Here is an 18,893-nt window from a genome sequence, read left to right as displayed (position 1 = left end):
TAGAAAAAATTGGACCAATCAGCGTTCAAAACTCGTTTGAGGCAATGACGTCATTCCTTCTAGCATTCATTCTTATTGTGTGTACAACAATTATCCCTAGTAATTAGTATTTTTATTATTTTTAAAAGACAATTTCATATGCATGCTACAAGTTTTTTCTATCAGTTTATTTATAAAATGTACTTGTGTTACCTAAAAATAGTGCATTTATAAAAATTTAGTTTAATGAACAGTGAAAACCAATGAAGTACAGTATTACCTCAGGATACGAAATTAATCCGTTCCGAGGCGGCCTTTGTAACCTGATTTTTTTTTATCTTGAACCACATTTTACATGTAAATTGCCTAATTCGTTCCAAGCCCTACAAAAACACCCCAGTATATTTTAAAATAAAGCTAAATTGACCAATAAACAATGAAATACAACAATTTGAACCATTCAATACCAAACTTAAATTACATATACTACTAATATGTACTACATACCTGTAAATAAAGTGTATTAGTGTACAGTGGGGCTCAAATCTCATGCAACATGATTTTTTTTGTATCGTCCAGATTCTCAGACTCAACGTGACGTTGCCAAGTAGTGTTAAACTTTTTTTTCTTCTAATGTCAAATGTCGACAAGTTTGCGAATTCACAGCTAGCCCTATTTTCCTTATGGTTATATAAATATAATCCCTTTTATGCATTTGTATGATTCGTAATCTGTGTGATTTGAACTGATTTTATTTTTACGTTGCTTACTTCAAAGTGCGGTGTGATAAGGTTAGCGGTGCCATCAATGAAAGCACACTTAACATGCTCCTCGGACTGGTCAACTTAACTAGTACGTCTGCAGCGTTATGACAGTAGACTTAATAAGCTCAACAGTCATGACAACATTTTCAAAGTAGGAATATGAATTACAACCAGTTTTCTTTGAATGTTGAAGTTTATGCTGTGTTTAAGCTGCCTGTATGTTGCAAAATGTTTCATAGGCCTAAAGAAAAAAATCTATGCCTTCTGAGATATAGCCTAATCTGTTACTAATGAATTTATTCGTAGAGATTACCTGTTCTTTGATGAATACGATAGAATATGAATTACAACCAGTTTTCTTTGAATGTTGAAGTTTTAGACTGCGTTTAAGCTGGCTGTATGTTGCAAAATGATTTATAGGCCTAAAAGATATTCTAAGTCTACTGAAATGTAATCTGTTACTAATGTTTTTATTTGCAAAGATTATCTGTTCTTTGAGGAATAAAAGATGCTGCTGATTTTGATTATATGGAGAAGATGGCTATTAATCGAAATATAAGTATTTACTATCAAGACATATGGAACACTTGTTTTTCAACTGGTTTAAAATATAATTTTCTTAAAATTCCTTCTGCTCGCTTTTGGTGTATAATTTATTCTTTCATAAGGTAAATTGAAGTGCAAGAATGTGTAGATAACCTCATTTGCTTTCTGGCCAGAAATTGTTAATAAAGAGATACGACTGTTAAGTGTAAAGTAAAGAAATCTAACACCTAGGCCTAGGAACAATATCTTGGCTTTGACAAAAGAATACTTGCATATGCGAATATTTGCAAGTATGCCATCATTTTTGAAATATTTAAGAATTATAACAAATAACTATGTATGAAAATCATAATATTCTTCTAAAACTTATAAAGCAAATGTTTTCAAGATAATTTCATTGTCGCTAGTCAGTTTAGACCTACTTATGTTACACTGGGTGGTTGATGCACCGACACTAATGATCCATCACACATGCTCCCCTCACACGTTGATATCGGTGGGCGCATTCTACTTTTGTATATACATTTTTACTTTTTTTTCCTCACGGAGTTGTAAAAGCAGTCAAATAAGACTAGTTAAAATTTTATGCTTGCTTTTGAAACATTGTTAATGCTATGACAATTTTTGGGGGTTTTTTTATTCAACATTTGAACTGATGCTTGATGATAACTTCATTTTGGTCAAATGCTTCAGCGATGTGTGAACGAAAGTTTTGAAAATGTTTCGAAAGAGATTTTTCTGAAATTTGCTACACGTGACATTTTCTTACAGTTTTGAAATATATGGCAGATTTCACTCTTATGAAGCAAATTATGACCTTATTGCATTCAATAATCACGTTTCCGCATTGAAATAATAGATAGATATAGAGCATGTTAGGTTGCCATTTAGTGAATTTTGAACGAAATCCTATGGAAACATGTCGCATGAGATTTGAGCATCACTGTACATGGTACAAGAAATACTGTATGTACATACGTACGTATGTAGTAAAATGGGGAACCTTACCTTTCGAGTGAGGCAATCTCCGAAAGTGGTGGCAGAGGAGGAGGACAAATAGCAGAAAACTTGAACTCTTAACTTTAAGAAACATATTAAAAAATGTCAGGAAACATTAACACTAAACTTTACGAAAAACATTAACAAATGGCACAAAACGTTAACACTTAACTTTACAAAAAACTTAAAATTAAATTTTTTTTTCTTAGATTTTTACATTTTTTTTTTTCAATTTCTTCATCACTTTCAACTTTCTGTTATTTTGTAGTATCACTTGGATCTTCCTGTTTGCTTACTCCTACTAAAGGTCTCTTTAAAAAATAACTATCCAAGGAAGATTGCTTCTGCCTACTTTTGACAATGTTCCTGAAACGACTAGGGCAAATGTCATGGAACTGTGCAAGCATACGACCTGTGTAAGCCTTTTCGGGGTGTGTCTTTTCTACAAATGATTGCACCTTATGAAAAGCAACTAGAGCATCCTTAATTTCTACCATTGTTATAGGGTCATCCTCCTCCTCGCCGCTGCTAGAGAACTCTTCTTGAACGACGTTATGTTGCATGGCCTCCAACTCCTTCAGGTCATCCGTCGTAAGCTCCTCTTGGTGCTCCTCGAGAAGGTCATTGATGTCGTCTAAGTTAACGACCAGCCCCATGGACTTGCTGAGTGCAACGATCTCGTCAAGATCTGGTTGCGAAACAGTTTCAGGATCCTCAACTGTTTCTGAATCTGCATCAGCTTCGCCCACGTCAAATCCCTCAAAGTCTTGGGTGGATACGGCATCAGACCAGAGTTTCATCCACAAAGAATTCAAGGTTCGTCTCAAAACCTCCTGCCAAGCTTGATCGATGAGTTGGATGCATATGATGATATTGAAATGCTCCTTCCAAATTCACGCAAGGTGAGGTTTGGGGTATCGGGGATGTCGAAACATCTCTTGAAAAGATGTTTCGTATACAGCTTCTCGAAGTTCGATATCACTTGCCGGTCCATGGGCTGGAGGAGAAGGGTGGTGTTAAGCGGAAGATAAAGAACCTTGATAAAAGAATACTCTGCTAGGATATCTTCCTCGAGGCCAGGAGGGTGAGCAGGGTCATTGTCCAACAACAGCAGACTTTTCAGAGGGAGGCACTTCTCTTCCAAGAATTTCTTCACTGTCAGGCTGAAACACAGATTTACCCACTCGGTGAACAAAAGTCTTGTTACCCAGGCTTTCGCTTTAGCCCTCCACATCACTGGAAGCTTCTCCTTTAGCACTTTGTGGGCTTTGAAGGCTCGAGGAGTCTACGAATGATACACAAGTAGGGGTTTCACCTTGCAATCCCCACTGGTGTTCGAACAAAGTGCGAGCATAAGCCTGTCTTTCATAGGCTTATGCCCGGGTAGCTTCTTCTCTTCCTGCATGATGTACGTCCGACGAGGCATTTTTTTTCCAAAAAAGGCCAGTCTCATCACAGTTGAAGACTTGCTGAGAACTGTAGCCTTCCTTGATTGTTATGTCGTCGAACATCTTAACCCTTTAACGTCAATTGGATTTATTAAACGTCTATATAAATTGTCTGTTGGGTGCCGATTGGACGTATATACGTTGATATAAACAAAATTTTATTTTAAATTTGTGGAAAAGTAGTTATAGGCCTACTTGGCAAAAACTTTTGAATCACGCGCCTTTGGGGATGCTGGGAGCTCAGGGATCAAGGCGTTGTTTTGTTTACAATCGTTACCCAGGTGCGTAAGCGCAAATTTTTTTCTCCTCGCACTTAAAAGCATCAGCGACACATCTCAGAAATTATTTCGTCACTTTGACATAATTTTTACACCATTTTATATTAGCTGTTACATGGAGTATTATATATGAAAATGTGCTAAATTTCATGTAGAATACAACAAAAAACAACTCGTGGTTGTAGCTTTTATCAGTTTTGAAATATTTTCATATAAATAACGATAAGTGGCAAAATTTCAACCTTTGGTCAAATTTGACTCTACCAAAATGGTAAAAAAATGCAATTGCAAGCTAAAACTCTTATATTCTAGTAATATTCAATCATTTACCTTCATTTTGCAACAAATTGGAAGTCTTTAGCACAATATTTCGATTTATGGTAAATTTATGAAAAAAACTTTTTCCTTATGTCCGCGCGGTAACTCTTCCGTCAAAAATCAGAAGTTTTTTCGTCCGATTGTCGCAATGTTTGCACCATCTCAAATTAGCCGTTACATAAAGTTTTATATATGGAAATGTGTGCAATTTCATGTTGAATACAACATAAAACAACCCATGGTTGTAGCTTTTATCAGTTTAGAAATATTTTCATATAAATAACAATAAGTGCCAAAATTTCAACCTTTGGTCTACTTTGACTTGACTGAAATGGTCAAAAAACGCAATTGTAAGCTAAAACTCTTACATTCTAGTAATATTCAGTCAGTTACCTTTATTTTGCAACAAATTGGAAATCTCTAGCACAATATTTCGATTTATGGTGAATTTATGAAAAAAAAAAACATTTTCCTTTCATCCATGCGGTAACTCTTCCAACAAAAATCAGACATTTTTTCGTCTGATTGTCGTAATGTTTGCACCATTTTAAATTAGCCATTACATAAAGTTTTATATATGAAAATGTATGCAATTTAATGTAGAATACAACAATAAACAACCCATGGTTGTAGCTTTTATCAGTTTTGAAATATTTTCATATAAATAATAAGTGGCAAAATTTCAACCTTCGGTCAACTTTAACTCGACCGAAATGGTAAAAAAATGCAATTGTAAGCTAAAACTATTACAGTCTAGTTATATTCAAATATTTACCTTTATTTTTTTAACAAATTGGAAGTCTCTAACACAATATTTTGATTTATGGTGAATTTATGAAATAAACTTTTTCCTTACATCTGCGCGGTAACTCTTCAAAAAACTCATAAATTTTTTCGTCCGATTGATGTAATGCTTGCACCATTTTAAATTAGCCGTTACATAAAGTTTTATATATGAAAATGTGTGCAATTTCATGTAGAATACAACAAAAAACATTCCATGGTTGTAGCTTTTATCAGCTTAGAAATATTTTCATATAAATAACGATAAATAGAAAAAATTCGTCCTTCGGTCAACTTTAACTCGACTGAAATGGTTGAAAACTGCAATTGTAACCTACAACACTTACAGTCGAGTAATATTCAATCAATTCCCTTCATTTTGCAGCAAACAGGAAATCTCTAGCTCAATATTTGGATTTATGGTGAATTTTTGATAAAATCTTTTTTTTTATGTCCGCATGTTACGAAATCATGCATCATTTTGTGATAATACTTTCTTTGTGTTGCCTTGATCGTTTTTACAATTTTTTATATACTAAAATTATCACAATTTAGTGTAAAATACAACGGAAAAAATTAACTCGTTAGCTTTAACCGTTTTGCTCACAGTGCGATTTGTATACAATTATATATGAAATTTTTTTTTAGTGCTGTCATATATCCCAATATTTATATATGATAATTATATTTTTTTTCATTTCTGATGGTTGCATACTAAACTTCAGGCAATGAGAAAAAAAGGAGCCAAAAATGAACTCTTAATCTTAAAAACTAAGCATGCTGTGATTTAAAAAAAAAAACATTTTTTCCGCTTCGGCGCTCACTCGCGAACGCTGCCGGCATACTGGAGACGATTTTTAAAATACCGCTTCAGCATTTAAGGGTTGATAAAGGCTTCAGCCGCTTTTGTGTTTGAGCTGGCTACCTCCCCATGCTGACTACCGAATGGATGCCAGTCCGTTTCCAGAATTTTCCAAACCACCCACGAGAAGCCTGGAAGTCTGGGGTTGGCGTCAATGTCCCTTCTCCGTCGTCTTCGGTCTGGGCAATCAAATCGCCAAAAATAGCACTGGCCTTGGGGCAGATTGCCGTCTCGGTTATCGTATCGCCAGCGATTTCTTTGTCTTTTATCCATACAAGAAGCAGCCTCTCCATCTCATCGTGCACATGGGTCCTCTTGTTGGACGAAATAGTCACGCCCTTGGAAGGTGTAGCTGCTTTGATGGCTTCCTTCTGCCTATCGTCGACGGATTTTGGCCGTATTCCTTAGCAATCACACTCAACCGCATGCCAGCCTCATACTTCTTGATAATCTCCATTTTTGTCTCCATAGAAAGCATCCTCTTCTTTCCGTGAACTTCAGCAACTTTCATGGGACCCATGATTATACGTAATTAATTATGTAGTGCTAATTAAGTTCTCACACAACACAAAGTATAAAGCGAAATCACTAACACAATTTTATGTTAAAAAACAAAATCGTATATGTGAATGAATGAATTCCACATGCGTACGATAATGCTGGTGCGACAAAGTGGCCGAAGAACGCCTTTACGTAGAGCATGATGGGAGAGATGCTGACCAATAGGAGAGCAGGATATTACGGCGGTGACTAGCATCAGGAACCAATGGGAGAGCGGGAGGATGAGGATGGTGGCAAGTCTACTCAGTTGGCGGCGTGCAAGTTTTAACATTTTTCTCGGCGGTCCGGGTGAATCTCGGGACTTTACAGCAACAACCTTTCGTAACCTGAATTATTTTTGTATGCAGAGGCAAAAAAAATCTTCGTATTTGCTTTCGTAACTTGAATTTTTCACAAGTTGGGACTTTTGTATGGCTAGGTTCCACTGTATAACACTTTTGTATGCAATTTGTATGATTCATTGCACAGCTTTCGAATTTGATACTTGATTTGTAAACAAACAGACAATTACTGTATTATTATTATTATTATTATTCATTTTATTTATGGCAACTTGTTAAATTTTAGGGGTTAACAACATTAAAAGAGTAAAAGTTTGTGCATATCAAAATCTTTTTGATAAATTGTAGGGCCATAGACCTGCCCTTGAATTATTTATATTCTACTTTAGGCCTACTCACTGGGGACATTGCAACCTTCTTACAGCCATGCAGTAATTGAGGAATTGAAAGATGTGGCAATTTGCTAAAAAAACCAACAGTTCTATAGATCCAGCTAGGCGCTAGAAAATTTTCCTATTGTAAAGACCTCAGGTTTGTAGCTATGAAAAATACAAATTGTCTTAGAAAATTTGTCATTTCATATAGGCCTACACAAAGCTTAATATCCCACAGCGTTGTTTGTATATGTTACTTGGGTCTTATAAATTGTTTTTATTGAGTTGAATAATCCACAGATTTCCCAAAAAAGAAATATGTTCTTTAAAAATATGTTTGTTATATTCAAGGTCTAAAATAATTTTCCTGCATCCAGGATTTGAACTGTCTTTGAAATATCTTGTATATATAATTTTATTTTTTTTAAATGTATCATGTAAAACAACCTATAATCTTGGATCTGGGATTTTCTTAAGACATAATAACAGCTAAAAATTTAGTTTATTGTCTCCCTCTTTGCTAGTAACTTTTATTACCGTGTCCTTTTCATATTAAATATACAATCAACTGTATACTTGGTTAACTGAAAACTATTAACTCATAACAGAATTTACTTTCCATCCACTTAGTCTGCCTTTGTTTTCTTTGTTGGTTTATTATGTGTATTTTGGTCAAAGTCTGGCATTAAGGCAACTTAGCCTATTCTGCATCCCACTCACCTTTCAGACATTTTAATGGTTAGGTGTATCTTTTATCCAATGTACCTTTCGTTGATCGAGTGAGTGATGAGATTTTTGTTACAAGTGCCATGTTGTTGATTGGTTGAGTAGTATTGGGATTTTTGTCACAAGTGCCATATTGTTGAGTGATTTAGTTCTCTGTTTGATGGGTACTCTTAGGCCTCCTTATGTAGTTTTATAATACCACAAGTTTAATTCATATATTATACCTAGGTTAAATATTTAATGATTTCAAAATCTAGCCATTTATAAATGCTCAATGGAATGCATTTAACTATTTAGAATATACATACTGCAAAAGACAAAACTACACATTAATCTAGATTAATCTTTCTTTTTGTAAATATTACTAAATCTTGTGGTCACTGCTTCAAGGTCAATTGATTCAGCTTTATCTCTTTCAGTGCTATGCTGGCAAACGGTTCTCAGTAATTGTAGACCTAAGATAATTTTTAATTGAATTAACCCTACCAAAAGATATTTTTGTAACTGCGCTTGAGACACTCATTACACTTAAAATTTTGTATAAAATCATCACATATTGGCAAAAAAATCCCTCAAGGGTACAAAATCTGTTCCAGCATTTCCCCAGAATATTCCCTGGGGTAGGGGGTCAAAACAGATGATTTGGATGTCACGCCCCTTCTATTCTTGGGTCCACATATAGCCTAATTGAGAAAGGTTGTTAAAACTGCATTGTATCTGTATATATTGAGCAGATTTATTAGCAATAAAGAATTATGCATGTTATGAAACAAGAAATATGTCAATAAATTTTCATAACAATGGCTCCCTCATAAGTGCAGGTAGTAATTGCAGTCAAAAAATGTATGTTAAAGGATCATTATCACAAGAAATCAAACTATCACCATTAAATTCAGCAAAAAATTTTATATGAAAAAATATGGTAAAAGTCTTGAACTTTGCTTTGTAATGAAAAATTATTTTTTCTAACATTCAGTTACATTAGTAAAGCTTTTTTCTACTTTTGTAATATTTATCAATGATCATATTTGATTACTGAGCTCAAGATAAATATATAAATAATTGAAATAAAGGCAGATCTCATAAGAGTTTAGTGATTAATTAAAACACTGATCTCAAGAGGTGAACAGAAGAAACAACCATTATGTCAGCTCCACAGACTGCAATCGGAAATCTGTCAGCATACTACAGTTGTACAAATACAATTGTAGCATGCAATAAACTTTTTATTTACAAGCAAAGAATAGACAAGCACACAAACTATCCAGGAATACATACCTCTATACTATATGATAAAATTTTAATTTGATTTCTAGCAATGTCGAGGGCCAAATTTCTTGCTCTTTTGGCTGCTCTAACTACTAAACTATCTTTTCATTTTTGCCCTTTACCCATTGTTGCAGCTCCTCTTGGCAGTTGTCTATTCCTTCTAGCAATGGTTGTTAGTTGACAGGGAATTTTCCCTTTTCCAGCACCTGGTGATTTGCTACTTGAGGAGCCAGTAGAAAAGAGGTAAGCGTGAAACTGGTTTGTGGTTTTAGGAATTCATTACAATATTCATGAGCAGCTGCACTTTCGAACATGGGCTTATTACCTTCATCTTCACATTCTATAGATGCACTTATTGTGGGCGATTCATTTTCCTTAGGTGTTGTTGCTTTAGGTTGTTCTACCAGTTCATTTTCTATATTAGCAGACTGTTGTTATTTATCATTTCTCTTAGATCTGAAAAAACTTTCTTATTTTCTTTTGTGGTATAAAATACCTGGGGTAATTTCTACATGCATGAATTGGCACATGCAACTTGATGTTTGCAAACTGCACCAGTTTATACAATATCACAGTCACATAAACCATTTATTCATACACGAACAAACCTTCGGTCTTAACAATAGGATGATTTCTAGCGCCCAGCTGGATCCTGTTAAAAAGCAGATGAAAGGAAAGAATCTTGTGATATCTGGCAACACATGCGTAGATCGGGTGAAGAGTGGTCGAGGACCACTCGCCTACGCTATCGCGTTAGTCTTTTCTTTAACCGCCTGGCCGAGAGTTGTGGTTACCCTCTTATCGGCCTTTACCCAGTTCATTGCCCGTTTCACTTCTGTTTAGTGTGTGTGTGTGTGGCTGATATTATGGCTTCTTCTGCTCTTTCTCAGCCTCGCCAACATGTGTGCCCCGGAATTCCAGGTTTTACGTGTTCTCAGTTTTTGGCTTCGGCAGCGACCGACCCCCACATCAGGTGCCGTTCTAATTTTTGTACCATAATGAATCCTTGCACGGACTGGCGGGCATGGCCTAAAGAGCATGGAAGTTGATTTATAGCAAGAGAGAGCATTGGAGGGTTTTGACTCTACCTTCATGGGAAAGTTTTTCGCCTCTTCCCGATGCTTCGTCTCCTGCAGTATTCACCCCCCAATAGTACTGTTGTGCCTGTCTCCTTCCTTTTCTTTCATTGATTCGTCGCTGGAAGTATCAGGAGGCCACCAGGCTGATGTTTGTAATGTCTCCCCTTTGGGAGTTAATTTGATTCCCGGGAAGGGGTAGGCTTTTGGAAGATGCTTGGGCTAGGGGGTCCCCCGTCCTTGGAGGGGTTGCTAGCACACTTTATGAAGTCTCGCTACCCCCCTCCTCAGGCTGGCCAGGCCCTCCCCCCTCCTCCTGGCCTCGTCTTCGTGGGGTAGCCGAGGTCAGCCATCTTGTATTGCTCCGCCAGTAACTGTTGCCGCTTCTTCAAGTCGGAGGGAAGCCGTGGCGTCACCCCCGTTGATGACGTCACGGGATCAGTCATTGTGTATTCTTCCGCCAGTGGCGTCTGCTTCCCCTTCAGACCGAGGGGAAGCCGTTACGTCATCACCACTTGTGACATTACTCCCATCGATGACGTTACTCCCAGTCGTCTCCTCTCCACTGCCTCTCTCAGCCGTGACGTCATCTCTGCCGCCCAGTTCGTTACATCTCCCTTCCATGTCATCGGAGCCTTCTCTTGCAGATCAGTCTGAGGTTATATGCCAGGTGGTGCTTAAGAGGTTGGACTCTGTTTTGGATGATAAGTTGACTGCCTTATCAGCTGGGAGGACTGGAAGGAAACGCGTTGCATCGTCCCCGCCTCCTGCGAAGAGATCGCATAGAAACTTGTGCTGTCTTCCTCTCCCTCTTCCCCATCTACGCCACATCGGCGTATCAAGCATTGGCAGGCTAAGGACTTTGTTCTTTCTTCGCCTACAAGGGAGGAACAATGCAGACATGTTCTCAAGAGTGTTGGTGTTTCAGAGAGTGTTAGTGTATTTTCTCTTGTGTAATCTGCAGTGGCTGCTTCGTCCTCTGCATCAGTTCGTGAGCATGTTGCAACCTCCCCCGTCCGTGCACATTGCAAGCATTTTGCAACCTCCCCTGTCCGTGCACATGATGCAAGGGCTCCTACTTCTCCAGGGCCTGTACGTCGCCGAAAGGATCTCAAGGCGCCTGTCAAGAGGTCGAAGGTGGGTGAGCGCAAAGTTGGTGCAGCTGGAGTGTTTGCCTGCCCCTCACTCTGGTGCTTCCAAGAGTTCGACTCGGGGATTCTCCTTCGATCTCGAGTGTTTGGGATTCCTCTCCAACTCACGTTCGTACGTCTGTCACGCCCATGACCATTCATGGACATGTAAATGAGTCATCTGTTGGAGGAGTGCGTAGTGATGTTCCTAGTGTTGTATTGGGTTCGTCTCGAGCCAGCATGTGAACCCAGCCCAGACAGGCTCAGTCGTCTTACACTCCTTGCTTGGAAGCCTTGGTGGGAGCTATGCAGGATACCAAATCATCTCTTCAGCTTCCCTTGTCGGGGCATGTCCAGTCGGTCTTGCATAAGGTTAACGCCTCTGTTTCGCACCGGGATGGTTGCTTCGCTCTAGGGGCTCTGCCAAGCTACTACCCCCACCTCTCATGAGACATAGGAAGTACTCTGCTACGAACTCTGCATTTTTGATGTCTCACCATCTTAACCCAGATGTCATTTGCCTGAAGCCGGGATTGACTTTGGAGCAGGTGAGGTCTGTGGCTCCTTCCTTGTCTCCACAAGATGCCTCAGCGTTGGAATCTACAGCAGCCTCCATGTTGCAGACGGTTTCTTGGCTGGACTTCTGGTCTGTGGTGATTGCCAAGATAGCTTCTGACAGGTCCCCAGAAGGGTTGGTGAGTGCATCCTCGTTTGCCAGTGTGTTGCAGTCCGTAGGCAAGGCGTTTTTGTATATGGCTCACCTAAGTGTTAATTTATGGGCTAACCCTCTTCTGATTAGAAGAAATGCAGCTTTATCTAGGATGGAGAGATCAGTTGACACAGAGTCCTTGCTGGCTTTGAGAAACTGAGATCTGTTGGAGTCCCAATTTTTATTCCCTCGGACCGAGCTCGAAAATGCTATAGACCTGCACCGGGCTGACACCAAAGACAGACTAGTGCACCAGGCCATGTCTTAAGTCAGAGTCTCGTCCTCAGAGACGTCTGGCTCCTCCTCCTCCCCCTGTCCAGCAGCAGTCAAGAAGATCGTCGCCTGGTAGGCCGTCAAGGAGTTCGATTTCGGCAGGACCTTCCCGTTCGACTCAGCCTATGTCAGAGGACCAGCGTCCCTTTCACTCTCGTTCCTTTAAGCCAAGAAGGGGCCCAATGTGTAGAGGTAGAGGGGACTGTCGGTAGGTTAGGCACCTCTCCCTCTCCTGCACCACGGGTGGGGAGTTGCCTGGTGGACCATTGGGCCACGTGGCAGAGTTATGAGGCAGAGAAGTGGGTGGTAGATGTCCTCCACGTGGGTTACCTACTGCCCTTCGACTTCTCTCCTCCTCTGTTGGACAAGCCGCAGCTCAGGAAGGCATATTCTCCAGATTCTCTGAATTTCTTGGCTCTTCAGGAGGAAGTGCAGAAGATGCTGGTCAAGGATGTGATAGAGGAAGTGGTACATCCATCTCTGGGGTTTTACAGTCACATCTTCTTGGTGCCCAAGGCATCAGGAGGATGAAGACCTGTGATCGACTCATCCACCTTGAATCACTTCATCAGGAAGACACGGTTCTAGATGGAGACCCCGCGTTTGGTGTTGGCAGCTGTGAGGGAAGGCGACTTCATGCTGTCGATAGACTTCAGGGACGCATACTTCCAAATCCCTATTTATGTGACGTCCAGGAAGTTCCTTCGCTTCTCTTTCGGGGACAAGGTCTTTGAGTGCAAAGTCCTATGCTTCGGGCAGACAACAGCCCTTCAAGTGTTCACAAGGGTCTTCAGTCTCGTGTTAAGTTGGGCCCATGCTCAGGGGATCCGTTTGCTGAGGTACTTCGACAATTGGTTGGTCTTGGCAGTTTCCAGGGAAAAGCTGCTGCAGAACAGGGATCATCTACTTAGGTTCTTGCTGGAACTGGGCATCGTAGTCAACCAGGAAAAGTCAAACCTCGTAGCCAGTCAAAGGATTCTTTCATCAATACAACAGTGGCAAAAGTTTTCCCGTCGGATCAGAGATCGGAGAAGTTGTGAGTGGTGGTGCACAACTTCCTGTCGGAACCACGTTAGTCAGCTCATCAGTGGCAGATTCTTCTGGGAGTGTTGTCTTCCCTGGAGAAGCTGGTCCCTCATGGGCGTCTTCATCTTTGGTCTCTGCAATGGAGATTGGGAGAATTCTGGTCTCTGGCAGGGGACTCACCCTTATTAAAGGTTCCTCTGTCTCTGGAAGTGAGAGAAGAAGTTCGTTGGTGGTTGGACGACTGGAATCTTTCGAAGGGTGTCCCTCTGCATTCTCTTCCACCGAACTTCCTTCTGTTCTTAGACGCCTCCCTCCCAGGTTGGGGGGCCTCATTTAGGCGATCTCATCGCTTCAGGCATTTGGAGTTTGGAGGACAAACGGCAACATATCAACGTCTTGGAGTTGAAGGCAGCCTTCCTGGGTCTGAAGGAGTTTCGGGAGAGGGTAGAAGGTCATTCTGTCGTTCTCATGTCGGACAACAACACGTTATAGCCTATGTGAACAAACAGGGAGGCCTGGTTTCACGTCAACTTCACGGCTTGACCGTCGAGCTTCACCAGTGGGCGGTCAGCAATTCGGTAGAGCTCTCAGCCAGGTATATCCCAGGCAAACAGTGTGTGGTCGCAGACAAACTCAGTTGTCGGGATCAGATCCTAGGCACAGAGTGATCCCTTCATCAAGTGGTAGCAGACAAGCTCTTCCAGGTTTGGGGGTGACCCATGCTGGATCTTTTTGCGACTCACTTCAGCAGGAAGCTGGAACTATTCTGTTCAGTGGTCCCAGATCCTTTAGCGTTAGCAGAGGACTCATTCCAACATCCCTAGGACAACCTGGAGGTGTATGCCTTCCCTTCGTTTTGTCTTATCCATCAAGTTCTGAACAGGCTAATGAGTTCACAGGGTCTCAGGATGACTTTGGTAGCCCCTCTGTGGCCTCAGGCAAAATGGTTCCCAGATCTGCTGTCGTTGTCAGAGGTTCCGAGGGAAATTCCCCCTTGGCGACATCTGTGTCAGCCACATGCGGAAAGGTTTCACCAGTCAGTAGAATCCCTGTCTCTTCGAAGTTGTAGACTATCAAGTATCTCCTCCGAACTAGAGGTTTTTTCTCAGAGAAGAGCTGGGCATATGTCCAGCAGTCTCAGAAAGTCAACCTCTGCGATTTACCAAGGCAAATGGGTGATCTACTGTGATTGGTGTCGTAAACAGGGTTTTTCTCCAGTCGCAACCTCTATTCAGCAAATAGCAGACTTTTTAACCTTCCTCAGAGACTAGAAACATTTATCCGTGTCTGCCATTAGAGGCTACAGGACGGCCCTGAGTTTGGTGATACGCCTTAGAGATATCGACACCTCCTCTTCCTGGGAACTTTCCTTGCTAATTGAAGGGTTTGAGGAGTCGAGTTCTCCTAGAGAGCTCAAGCCTCCAACGTGGGATGTTTCCTTGGTTCTTAAGAGCTTCACTAAGAGTCCATATGAGCCCTTGCATCGCTCATCTGACAGGAACTTGACGCTTACGGCAGTTTTCCCTCTGGCCTTGGCATCTTTTAAGAGGGTAGGAGAGCTCCACGGTCTGAGTTATGATGTGAAGCACACCAGGGGTTGGGGGTAGGTGCCCTTCAAATTTGTCCCGGAATTCGTGGCCAAGACCCAAAATACCTCTGTGCACGATGACAGGTTCACTTCGTTTTCCATTCCATCACTGAATGACTGTGGGTGGTGATGCTCAATAGCTTTTGTTGTGCCCTGTTCGGGCCCTGCATTGCTATCTTAAAAGGACTCAGCACCGTAGATCAGGCTCCCACAGACTTTTGTTTAGCACAGGCCGTACAAAGAAAGAGGTGTCTAAGAATACTATCTCTTTTTGGATACGTGAAGCCATCCGACAGGTTTACTTGACTCTTGAACAAGAACAGAAATAAAGTAGAAAGACATATTATGAAGGTAAATATCATTTCAGGATGTTTCAGCACAGGAGCCTTTCATTGACTCAAGTTTATATAGGTTGGAATAAGGACAATAAATAGTTATAGGTTTAGTTAGGTTAGGGTAGGTTATGTTGTTAAGTAAGGTAAGAGTAGTTTTGGTTACGCTAAGAATGAAAGTGAAAAGGGGCCACGATATCCATTTATAACCTAAACTTCATGGGGTAACTGGTCACTCACATATGGCTACAGGTACCCCACCTGAAATTTTGTCACCCAAGAAACACCACCTGTAGAATTGTCACCCCAAAATATCCCAACCGTAGAATTATCACCCCGAAGAACATTGGGGTGACAATTCTACAGGTGGTGTTTTTTGGGTGACAAAATTTCAGGTGGGGTACCTGTACCATATGTTAAGTGACCAGTTAGCTCATGGAGCTTAGGTTATAAAAGTGTGGTTAGGTTAGGCTGGTGGCCTGAGTTTTGAAATCCAATGACCAGTGGCCACAGGTTAGTGACCAGTTAGCCCATGAAGATTAAGTTAAAAAGATTTGGTCAGGCTGACTAGTGCCCTAAATTTTGGAAATCTATGACCAGTAGCCATAGGCTAGGTTAGTGACCAGTTAGCCAGTGAAGGCTAGGTTAGAAAAGTGTGGATAAGTTAGACTGGTGTCCTGAATTTTTAAATCCAATCTCTCTCTCTCTCTCTCTCTCTCTCTCTCTCTCTCTCTCTCTCTCTCTCTCTCTCTCTCTCTCTCTCGTCATCAACGTGACGTCATTGAAGTCTTTCCACTTCACTACTATATCAGAGGAACATTGACCTTTCAAGTTAATCTGCGCCTTATTTCTAAGCAATGGTTCAGTCGTGTTGTTGTAGGATGCACTAATAGGTGGGGAAAGGGAAGCCTAGTATGCTGGCATTGTATTCCCAGCAAAAGTGACAAGGAAAGGAAAAATAAGTGGCTGGCAGCCACTAACTGTCCAACTCATGTGAGGCTTAACAAGAATTCAGATGGAAGAGAGAAGTGGGACAGAGCACTTACTCATTTACTTGCTCAGTAAATGAGTAATATTATTATTAAGTTCAAAAGACCCACACAGTAGCCCCTCCATGTCTATACAACCATTAAAATTTTGTCTGCCAAACATTGCCGAGATCGACATTCCAATATTTTCCCGCCACTACCAACACATGGACAGAAGTTTTCATCCATTTGTATGTAATTTGTCCTACCTGCAATTTGAATTTGATCTTTATGAAAAAATATCTTATGCAAAACATTAATACAGTGATAGGTTAGTAATTTAAGGTATATTTGAAGTAGGATGCTATTGAAGGTGTACATTTGATATTTGCCCCAACGAATAAGGGGGTTCCACTGTATCCCTTGAAAGTAGATGCTGATAGTCCATTTGATGACCATTAATACAGAAGGAAATCTGCTATTTGAGGAATAGTGAGTTGAGAAGAGATTTTGGATTTTCTGCACCAGAGTCTGAACACCTTCCACTTAACCTTGTAAACTCTGTTTGAAGATTCCTTTTGCATTTGGCAATTGTCTCTGCAGCACCTCTCGAAAAACCTTTCACTCGGATGAGTTTGCTGACAGTCAAAAGCCTGTTAGGCCCAGAGTATATAGGCTTTGGTGGAATCTCCTGAAGTGGGATTGTCTGTGCAGAGTGAATGGTAGGCAGGAGTCTCTGGAAGTCTAAGTCTGTCAACTGATCCAGGATGTTGGTTAACCACTCCAGCAGCTAGAAGGGGCAACAAGTGTCATTCTTATGTTTTGATAGGAACAGAATTTCTTCAGAACTTCTCTTAACATTCCGAATGGGGGAAATGCGTATGTGTCCAGATTCAACCAAGTTTGAATCGTGGCATTTATCATCCATGCTGACAGGTCAAGATATGGGGAGCAGCTCAGAGGCAGATGACGACTCCTCGATGTCGCAAAAAAGTCCATGCTTGGTCTTTCTCATATCTTCCACAGATCATTGTAGACCCAGCTGTCCAGAGTCCATTCTGTCGGAAGGATCTGTTTCTGGTGACTGAGCTCATCTGCTAAGACATGGCTTTTTCCATGGATGAAGCAAGTGATCAATATTGTCTGATTCTGGTCCGCCCAACACATCAGTTCCCTCACTACCTCTCGGAAGGAAAACGAGTGAGTCCCTCCTTGAAACTTTATGTATGGGATTGCAGTGGTGTTGTATGCATGCACCCTTGCTTTCCAGTTGTGTACTTGCATTGCAAAAGGTTCAAGTACTAGGAATATTGCCTTCAACTCTTTCAGGTTGATGAGTTTTTCCTCTTCCATCAACCACCTTGCTGTGGCACATGGGAAAAGAAGTCTAGGTCTGGGTTCAGTGGTAATAGAGATTTCCCTTCTGTCAATCTTCTTTCTGATCTCCACCAACACAAGTCCTCCTTTATCTCCTGGGTTATTAGAAGGATATGAAGATCTTGGTGTACTTTCTTGATCCCAGCAGGCCTTCAAATAAAATTGCAGTGGTCTCATGAAGCCTTCTGAGTCTCACAAATTGTTCCAATTAGGAGGGTTTACCTGGGAGGCTCATTCACTGTGTGGCAGTTCAAGAGTAAAGGGAAAAAAACTTGTCGATTTTTTGTAGACAAACCCCAAAAGTCTGAGAATTTATCTGAATCGCCAAATAAACAATGTTCTGAGTGGGATTCAGTTATAACTTTTGTAGGTTCATTAGCAAACCTAATTATTGAGTTAGCAGTTATGTTTTTTGTAAGTCTTCCATGCAAGTTTCCTTCATTGGGGAGCAAAGCAACCAGTCACCTAGGTAAAGCGAGATCTTGATTCCAACTAGATGAAGCCAACTTTTGAGGGGAGTGTGTCTCCTTGACCAATTGATGCAAGGCCCAATTGCGTGGTCTTCATGCAGAACTTGGTTTTTTCTACAAATACATTTGAAAGTACTCCCATCTAAAATGGGTCTCCACCCTCCCGATGCCTTTAGCACTACAAAAAGAGGGTTGTAGAAGTCCCTCGATTCAATATTCCTGACTGTCTTTATGGCTCCCTTGCTGATGAGCAAAGCAACTTCCTTTTTGAGCCGTCTGAGAAAGCTGTCAAGACAATGGTAATGTTGGACAAGGGAGGCCTCCTCTTGAAGGGGATTGAATACCCATCCTTCAGTCCATTCACTATCCATTGCTCCCCTCCTCTCTTGCTCCATATCTGCCAGAACGAATGAAGCTTGGCTTCTACTGATACATGCAGGATGTGGCTTTCACTTGAGAGAGGCAGACTTCAAGAACGTCCTATTTTTTGGGCTCGACCTGTGTCGGCTGGTGAAATGCTCCTGTAGCATGCATTTCTAGGTATAAATAGATGCTAAATGTACCAGAGAAAAAAGCTAAATGAAATGCTGAAGTTATTACCCTCAGCTCTATCAACCATAGGGTGTCGGTATAAGCACAGGGGCGAGTGGAAGCCACTACCACCGGTTTTCTGCCAATTAGAAGATTCCCTTCAAAGCCCCTCTCTAGGCAGGTGCCGCTACAAGGACTACAACATCTACCTTCCGCTCGCTACTA

The 18,893-nt window shown here is 40.9% G+C and overlaps 1 protein-coding gene across 1 annotated transcript in view; it reads right to left on the bottom strand.

The window, feature by feature from the left end:
* Positions 1-18,893, bottom strand: part of LOC135210894 (calcyclin-binding protein-like) — a 333,184-nt gene that overhangs the window by 264,334 nt on the left and 49,957 nt on the right. The gene's annotated exons all lie outside the window — the stretch shown is intronic.

The sequence above is a fragment of the Macrobrachium nipponense genome, chromosome 4 (genome assembly GCF_015104395.2).
Source record: "Macrobrachium nipponense isolate FS-2020 chromosome 4, ASM1510439v2, whole genome shotgun sequence".
NCBI classification, from domain to species: Eukaryota; Metazoa; Arthropoda; class Malacostraca; order Decapoda; family Palaemonidae; genus Macrobrachium; species Macrobrachium nipponense.
The sequence above is the reverse complement of the archived record's forward strand: the minus strand, read 5'-3'. Positions and strand labels throughout refer to the sequence as shown.